Genomic DNA, 10,479 nt, shown 5'->3' with positions numbered 1-10,479 from the left:
GTGGAAGTAACGTACTCTTGATAGTATATGGGCCAAGGCGCCCAATATATTCAAATAAATATATAAAATCATAAAATTAATGAAAGAAAAATTGACAAAGAGTCATGAAAAAAATCCCCACCCTATGGAATCATAACAAGGTAATTATCTAGAATTTATCATAGATCTTTCTTCGCGGTCCGCAAAAATGTCAAGAATAGCTTTAATCCAAAGCATCCCTTTGTCATCTTATGGGCATTTGGAAAACCTTTCAAAAAATTACTTCAAAGAAATCTGTTTAATCACAGTCGGTCGTTAACCAAGCAATATTTTGAGCCCGTTTGTCCATGAGAATAAATCTAGAACAGACTTGCAAACAATATTTCTGAGTTTTCTCCCCTAAATCGATAGCTTGCGTCCTATTCCTTTAAAACAACGAGGCCTGTCACATAAATCATGCATATGCAACCACTTACCCCTAAAAACTAATTCCAATACAATCAGAATGAGTAAGTATTTGTCATTTATTTACATTTGTTAAAGCGTCGTTGTTATTGTTGATTGGATGATATGTGTCTGGCTTTGTCACTGCTAAGCCGGGTGCAAGAGCACGTGATTCTAGCAGCGGAAATTAATGACTTTCGTTTTCAAGTAAATCAAATAGGATTAAAACAGTTGTTGCAAAGAAAATATAAACTTTTGGAATTAGTTCACTTTACCAGAAAAAACGTTTGTTGAAGAGCATATTTAGTGTCTTTTGAGTATATTTTTTAAATGCATTAAAACACTATTTGCAAATAATATTGAAAATTTAAGAAATGTTTTAAGTGTTATAACGAAAAACAGTGTTATACGCATTCCTACTTAAGACCAGTGGGTCTAATGTGGTTAAGTTGTGGTAGAAATAATGCATTTTGTATCCGCTGTTACCTGAAAATTAGCTTCCGATACAGTTGAATACAATTTTCAATTAACTACACAGTGCGAAGTTGGAATAAGACATCAATCTTGGAATAATCTTTTCCATAATGTATAATATTCTTTTTTAATTTATAAGTGTAATAGACACTTGCTTATAAAAACACATTTTACATCAAAGTAAAATGTTTAATTTGATTTTTTAAATACCCCAAACACGAAATCATCTCCATGCTTGCATGAACACTGTTTATAAATGCAGTCAGAATGATAAAATATGCCATTACTGTAAATAAAAAAGTCATGGAAAAGTTCTTTTTGTACTAAAAGAATAGAATGGATGTTACAATAATACATTCTGAATATGAAATTAACAGTCTGAGAAAATCACCAAAATGATGTCCATTGAAAGTTTGATATATTAATTCAAATTCAAACATAAATCATAGTTCAAAAACACAAAATGACTTCAAATCCTTTCACAATACTGAAAAAATGCACAGTTTATGATTGTTATTGATTCTTTATTAATTTATACATTTACCGTTAAAATCTTACATCATCTTTAATTAAATTATACATGTGTAAATCATGTTTTAACACTTATAATGTAAAGATTAAGGCTGTCTCAGTAAAATAATAATCACGGATTTATAAAGTACTTGTAGACAAACAAGGAATACTGCTGTGATAGTAATTAAGCTAATGTGATATTTATTTGGCTTCAATAGAAAACACTCACATCAAGACATAGATCTATTAGTTAAACTTAAATTGATTGACCATTGATAAAATGATATTATAATATATTGATAGATACTTGTAAAACTAGTAATAAAATATGTATGTTTCTTACGTCTTAAGAGTTTTTTTATTTTCAGAAACTGTAGACTGAGAATCAAATTGTAACAGTCAATATTTGGAAAATCAAATTTGGCATTATTTTCTTTGTTCGTCAATGTCATAAACATTTTTTAAACGTATATTGAACTGGAAGCTAGTCTTCTTTATATTTAAATGATAACATTTTCTTGTTCAGCCAAAATTGTCACAATCCAGTGATCCTTTTACACTGTAGTTTTCTCACTGAAAAAATCAAATATTCCAATGTCGCTGATGTGTCAATGGACATGGTGTTCACCTAATGACAAGGAGGTCACGTGTTCGATCCCCACTGTGGGAGAGTTCTTTAGAACTCTCCCAGAGACACTCTAGGACTTGTTCTAGGCCCGGTAAATGGACTCAAGAGCATTTCAAATACACGTACGCAGCAAGTACTTTAAATACTATCAAACTAAAAATAAAGAGGTTTAAACTTGATACTAAAACCCTGATAAACACATTTTATTTTGAATAAAGCGAATGTGGACAATCATTTAAAATAATGAGTAAAACAATTCTGCTTTAAAATAAATAATCATGATAATTTTAAATTTTTATCAATTTTTAGAACATTTAATAATGATAATGTCAAAATTTTATATTACCTTAATGATAATAATAAAACAAATAAAATGTTAATTTATGGGAAAAAAAGTTTTAATTTTTTAATATCATGGTATTTACAAATGGATACACCCAATTATATCAGACACATGGATTAATTTATGATCAACCCAGACATTATTTTGATTTACATTTGCATACATGACCTGTCAGCAAAGGTATTTTAAAACAGTACAGCAATTGGCGATAATAGTCTGTATTGCATTAATATTCCATCGTTTATGATTGATTATGATTGAACACTAAAAAATATTTAGTGTTTACATAGCGAAACGTAATGCATCCAGTTTCACTTTCGGTTTGGTTGGTTTTGTAAACACCGTAAATTATCTTCAAACGTGGACAATAACATGATTGAATAATGTTGGAAAAGAAAATGATTTGGATAAAATGTCAAAATGCAACAAAAATGAACGTTGACATTGCTCTTTATATAATAGTTTCTTAAATATGTATGGCGCTAGTTCAACGCGCGTCGTATAAATCCTTATAACAATAGACGGATTCTTTTTTGGTGAATAAAGTAGTAATATAAGCCAAGATGGCGACCACAATACACGAGGCCTATCAATCTGAACGCTTCGGACAGTGGGATAAACCACACCGATCGCCGTTATGGTGGAAATGTCCGAGGGTTTCCGATTGGAGGCCTATCTTACGGATGAGTCCGGAGATAGTCGATGTAGCACGATTGTTCTGAATCAGGTAGCAATCGGGAAACCTCGGACAATTCCGCCATAACGGCGATCGTCTCTCGGGTGTATTTGGTGGAAGGATATGTCTAACGCCTCTAGGCAGAAGATATTACACCGACAATATAGTTCGGGTTACACACCACTAAATTTGCACTAAATTAACCGATAATATAGATATAGAAGGACCAATATCTCTGAGGAGTAATATAATAGAATATTTATTTCTGTTGACAACATTAGTTGTCATTACATACAAAATATTGATATTCAAATGTTAATTAAATGTTTAGAAAGCCGATTAGTTGTTTCTTGAAGTGAAAATAACAGCATTATTCAAACTTTTCAAACTTAAAAGAACCAGTATTTCTTAAATAACATTAATTACAACATTGCTGATGTTTTGCAGGGAGATAAACTTTGAGATTTAAGCCATATGTTTAGGTTCTATACCATAAACAATCGTACAATACTGTACAGTGGTACAGGGAAAACTCTTCGGTGTAATATAAGAATAGTAAACTCCTCTTTGGTCCAAGTTGGAAAGTTTTTGAACTTTCTGTCAGTCCGTTTGTCTGTCAGTCTGTCCTTCCATCCGACAACTTTAACATTGCCCATAAATTTTTCAATATTAAAGATAGCAACTTGATATTTGGCATGCATGTGTATATCATGGAGCTGCACATTTTGAGTGGTGAAAGGTCAAGGTCATCCTTCAAGGCCAAAGGTCAAATATATAACTTCAAAGCGGCGCAATAGGGGCATTGTGTTTCTGACAAACACATCTCTTGTTTTTAAATGAAAAACCACAGACATTGTTGGAATTTGCCTCATTTTAGGCATTGTGTAACCATTTTTCCACACTATGAAACAACTTTTTTAAAGGCACCAATAAATGCCCCTCCATTCCCTATGCACGCTAAACAAAGAATCACTTTTTTATAAGAATGTTTCAAAATGGGCAAAAGTCAGGGGCAATACTGTCAAAATGCCCTTTAACAACTCTTGTGACATGCGGCTGAAGTCTATTGTCTCTGTAGATTTTTTTTACAGCGAAACACATAATGTCATCATCATAAATGTATTGCTTAGAATTTATTTTATACTGTATAAATATGTTCTGAGGTCTTATTTATACAAAATAACCTGGATATTTATGAAAAAAACACCATCTCCTTTTAAAGAGAGAAGGCATTTGTTCACCTGCATTATGTTCAGTAAATTGCGAGCAACAAACATGACCAATTCAGTCCCCCAGTCGTCGAGTTTTTTAGAGTTCAACTATACTTAAGTAATAATGCATCAATGTTGATTCTAACGAAAAAAAGAGTAGTCATTTATGCCTAAACAGAGTTCTGCTTTCCAGAAGCAAGGACGTCAAACACAAGCTTTACAACATTTATAGTTTCAGTTGCTTAAAAATCTAAAATGAATGTCCATTCTAAGTTTTCTGTCGTATTCTTCCCTCAAATACATGTTTCTTGCATAATTGAATGTTCATGTACATGGATTACATGTATATAGAAACAAACAGTATTTTGGATTATATTTCACAGTCATTAGGTTAATTTTGGGATATAGTAAAGCAAATATTAACATTTGTCTCAAAATGATTCATCCTCTGAAGCCCCCGCTGGGAATCAAACTCAGACCTCTCTCCTCTGGTGAGGAAAGTATTCTATCTTAAAATACAAGGGCATGTTAGAGGAAAACTAGCAATTTCAAAGGGACCTTTTCCCAGATTTAGACATGTATTAAAGTTTGTTATTAAATGATTAAAATTGATAAGTAAAAATTGGAACTAAATACCTCAAGAAAAAAAAATACAATTTAAAAAAAGGAAAGGAAGTCTCCCTTAACTGGGCTCGATCCACTGACCCTTGGATAAAATGTCAAGCGCTTAAACCAATGGGCCATCAGTGCTTCCATAGTCAGTGGTTTATTTTATACTTTATATAAGCAATCCTTGTAATGTCACAAAACTAATATGAAATAAGGCAAAGCCTCAAAGCAAGCTCGATTAATGTTAAATAGAAGAAACTAACAAAACACTTTAATAAAGATAATGTTTAAATAAAATTATTATAGGCACAACCTACATGTAGAAGAAGAACGTGGAGTTCGCAAAGACCGGTCTAGAAAATAAGGAAATGAACTTTTAATTATTATGTTAATCAGCAATTACACAACAAACGGGCGTTAATAAAGGGTTCATGTGACCTGATGAACAGAACTTTTAGCCCAAAACCCCACCTGAAACAGATTGTCACACTATTAGTTGCCAGCCTTGCAACCACAAGTTTACCTACGAAGGTCAGATTCGAACCCGAATCCACCCATGAGCCATCTGATGATATTGATCATATGATATTGGCCTGGGTTGCTCTACCAATAAAGATATCTGACCTTTTGAAAATTATATAGGTAAACTGTAATGCTGTATAATAGCATGGTTACATTTCTTAGGAAAATTTTACAAAGAATTACATTTAATTGATATTTTGTTTTGATTTAGAACAGTATATTGTCAGTTCAAAAGCTCACATGAGGTAATGTTTGAAAAGCACACCACAAAAGCTTCTGTCCACAAAAGCTTCTGTTTGTAAAATGGTGCTAATTTGCCGACTGTGTATAGTTGAGATAAAATCACCATATTTTGCACAAATCTGGTAAAATATAAATTATATGGCTTAAATACTAACTGTGGATTAGAGCAGCAGAACACTCCTTGTAACTAAATACCTTTAATATTTTTAATAAGTAATTATTTAAACCATTAAGTGGCCTATACTTTGATAATCATGCATACATAAAGAGAAGATATATCAAAGGTGAACGTTGCTGTTATACATGAAACTATATACAAATTGTGCAGCAAACAAAGATTGGTATATACAAAGGACATAGATATTAAAGTGATATAATGGGCATCTAATAGTTTATAGGTGTCTATCGCAACCGTTGTTTATTTTTGGTGTTTTCACTATATATACACTTATATTTGTTAATGCAGCATGAACATACTAAAACAATATCCCGGAAAGAGAAAAATAATGCATTTGAATATCAACCGTACTTTCGTTTGAGAACTAATCACGCATGTACAATGTGTACCTAAATTTAGTTTTAGTGCAGATTCGTTTATACGACACAAAGATACAATTTTGTTTTACGGATCATTTCGGCTTACAGGACTGGGTGAGTCACGTAAGATATCGAATATAAAATATATTTTTATAAACAACTGCTAGCAAGATGAGTTGCAGATAATTGATCAGTAACCACATTTTAACTTACTCTTTTGACCTGTTAATTCTTTTTTGCTAAATTCAACAGTGAAAAATGCCCATAATATCACTTTCATGGAGTATGTATGTCCTTGGCATTACCTCATAAAAAACACTAAACAATCAACTAAAACATACAATGTAAAAATTTAGAACAGCCCACTGTTGCAACCTTGTCAATTATAATTTTCAGGTGCACACCATCGTCACTGACATCTGCAATTAATTCTCCATGTTGCAAACTGTACTTTGATTTCACAAGGGCCAGGCAGCATATTTGTTTTATTTTCCTTTTTGAGCATTTAAAGTCAAAGTTATTTCAAATTACCGTAATTGTGGAATACATGCAAAGTAGGTCAGCGACAATTATGTCACCCACCAAAACATGTTATTTAACACCATTGATATAACACTTTGACAATTTTACACTTGTAAGTATATATTTTTATAAGTACCAAAATACTAGGATTAAATTAGTTTGTATATTCCTTACAACTGTTTAAAAGTCATTATGGTTAGCGACTGTCACGTCACCCACCGTACTCAAGGTAGTGACTGTCACGTCACCCACCGTACTCAAGGTAGTGACTGTCAAGTCACCCACCGTACTTAAGGTAGCGACTGTCACGTCACCCACCTCAAAGTTATTTATATCTTATTTAATTTATGTTTAAAATATGGTTAATCACATTTGATCACATCTTTTGATTGCTTGAATCAATCACATTTTATAGTATCTATAAACATTGCACTATTTGTAGTAATTATCAAATAATTAATTTAGAATGTTCTTTACCAGAAAGGTAAGTTCAGAGGTCAATTAGGACACTATCTCCATCACTATGAGATATTGTCAAAGGAAGCAATATTTGTTTGTATCGTGCCATTTTGTGAGGCATAACAATTAAGCTAAATTCTTGTACTTTTTTTTTCAATAGAAGAGAATATATATCTAGTATATAACCACTGATGTATATTTTTTATGAGATAACAAACTTTGGTCATGTTGAAATGATACTCAAATGTGATTTACCACATGTAAATTTAAATGTAATGCATGACTTAGACAGTGAAAGAAAAATAAATTCACTATATGAAATTATTATGATATCGAGTATTTGACTGTGCGGTTGTTGTTTTGAAAAGTTTGGTACCTGAGTACCGAACCAATTGTGTGTGTGTTCCTCAATGGCAATCGTCCAATGAAATAAAAGCACTTACTTGGTTTGTCCTCGTTTTAAATAAAAAATGCCAGTAGCCATTGGTATTGACACGTGCTATGTACACACAAAACGGTTCCGTCATTCGTTACTTGGATACATTTGGTGATGACGTCATCGAACGGGGAAGTCCCGGAATGAAGACAAATGTTTTAAATACACATAGAATGCTGATGTGTTATTCGAAATTTGGTAACAATTAATACAGAGAAGAATTTTAGAATATTTAAAAGCCCTAAATTTGATCATGTTATCTATTTTATCATTATGATCAATCAGGAGACACCGATTATTTACTTCGAAATTTCCAGTTCGGATATTGCGCGCGAATACCAAACTTTTCAAAACAACAACCTGTACAGTCAAATACTCATGTTACTGTAGTGCTCGCCAAGAGCAAGCCTACGGCTCCAATAAAAACAAGAATACAATTTAATAAGTAACCTTCAAGTTGTAGCAAGAGGCAATGATTTTTTTACAATGGGAATATTTGAATGATATTTGGTATTGATGTTAAACTACTTTAAAGAAACAAAATGACTTCTTTCTTTTTTTATTTGGTTGAAAAATACAATTTTTATGATTTTTTTTTAAAAACGTAACAAAATAGGTAAATTTTTCTGCTATTTTGTTTTCCCAAAAAAAATGGTTCATTGCCAGCAAACAGTTGACATTTGCATTTAACCAGCTATTTTGGGCATTTAGAAGTTGTTTTATCTATGTGAATGCTTGTTTAGACATAAAACACATTAATATATATTTATAACAAATATTTTTTATTGGTTTTGCACTTATTACTACACATAGTTTACGGCAAAATATACAAAAAAACAATGAAACATGGGCTTGTGCCTGCCTTTTGCTACACCTGCTCAGTTCGGTTTCTGCCAGGCTTCTTTGCCAATGGCTGTGTCTCAAGCTCTGAAAAGCTATAAGAATAAAGTACATAAAAATAATCACATACTTCATAGCACTTGTTCCAGCAAATCAGTATGACCAAGCCGCAACAGAAATCCATAATAATAATAGTAATACAGAACAATTTTTATGGGAGAAAATGTCCAAAATTTCATTTAACAGATACCATTACAATGATGATAATGTTGTACATTATTTTTTGTAAAGAACAATAAACAGTTTAATTAATGAGCTATAAATTTCATATTACATGTGTATACTTTGAAGTGTCATACAATTTGAAAAAAAGAAAAATAGTTATTGGTGAGCATTACCTAGTACATGTACCTGACACTGAAACTTAAGTTTTTCACCTATTGCAGCCAGGTCCTGTGTAAACTGACCCGGAGGCGGTGATACACCCTCACTTTCAGAGTCAAACTCCTGAACTTGTGACTCTTGGCCTTGTCAATACTGTGACTGTGTCCAGTGTGTCACTGTCAGACCCTGACTTATTATGATCAGACATATATCTGCAAAAAGAATAATTGAAATCAAAGAAATAGTATATATACATAATATGACTAAAATACAGTGACTGTATCGAATATAAACATACATTCATGCTATATCCGAAATACTTGCTGTCCGAATTGTGCAAGTCTGTATTATGTATTATCAATACATCTATTCACAGATATACGAGTGAAATCTACCATTACGATATAATTTCGGCATAAATATATACTTCTATGATGTTAAACACGTCAAACACATTTTTTTGTCAGCTTTACAGAGCAAAAATAATGAACAATTCATATTTACGTATACGAATTTTCAACACTGGCGGCCATCTTGGATGTTTTGAAACGGGTCAATAGTGGGTCCATACATAAGCAAAAACCAGCATAATCACGGCATTTTGCAAAGCAATTAGTGGTATGAAAGGAAAGGAAAATGATTTACCTACAAAATAGAAGCAATTTTTCTAATTGGCAATGTATCTTACCTATTTTTCTCGATTTCGGAATTTTTCTTAAATGTTTTTCTTCTGTTCTTGACAAATGTGCGGCAATGAAAATGCTTTGCCCGCGAAAATAAATGTATTAACTAATTTGATCAGTGGTTATTTTAAGCATATTCAACCAAAACCGCCTTAAAAACGACGTAATTCCGACCCCTATCGGTACTATTTTTATGAACGAGATTTCGCGCAGGAGGTTTTCAGTAGTAAATGAGCCGTAAGCAGTTGTCTCCCTTGCGCCATCGCTACCTGAGGCTCAACTTGGCTCGAACCATTGATCCCTGGAATAAAAGTCTACCGCTTAGACCACTCGGCCGTCCATGCTCATACAATGAGTGGTGTATTTTATACTTTATGTACGCCATCCTCGTAGTGAGTGTCACAAAATATAACAACACTCGATTTAAAATTAACTCAATGTCAATACTGGCATCTTTAAATTTTAACAAGTTTGTAATTATGTGATGGGAATTCACAGATCTACACTTATTATTATTTAAAGAATGTAATCTTGAAACAGACGAGCTCCAAAAAAACACATTTTAATTTTTCTTCTTCACGTCGGGTTTGCACTAGGGGCCGCCATCTTGTTTTCAAAAATAGTTCCAAATCCAATAGAACGACCGCCTTCGTACATAAGAGAGACGGTGTGGTGTAGCCCACTGTCCGAAGCGTTTAGATTGAATCAGGTAGCAGACCACAGTAGGAAGCAGAATATGTGAATTGGCCCCAGTCAAAAAATATTGGTAAAGGGTAGGTTTCAATGTCAAATTTGAGGGTAATAGGTCTTATTGTACCCCCAAATTGCATTAAGTCCTAAGAATATGACCATTTTCAAATGCGAAACTGTGGGGTCATGACCTCTTGTTGTTGTTGTGTTCTTTGTTACTCAGGAAGGACAACTGAGGTAGGCATATTGTATTTTGAGTTCTTTTTAAGCTGGAATCGCTAGTAGG

The sequence above is a fragment of the Dreissena polymorpha genome, chromosome 3 (assembly GCF_020536995.1).
Source record: "Dreissena polymorpha isolate Duluth1 chromosome 3, UMN_Dpol_1.0, whole genome shotgun sequence".
Lineage (NCBI taxonomy): Eukaryota > Metazoa > Mollusca > Bivalvia > Myida > Dreissenidae > Dreissena > Dreissena polymorpha.
Note: the sequence above shows the minus strand (reverse complement) of the source record.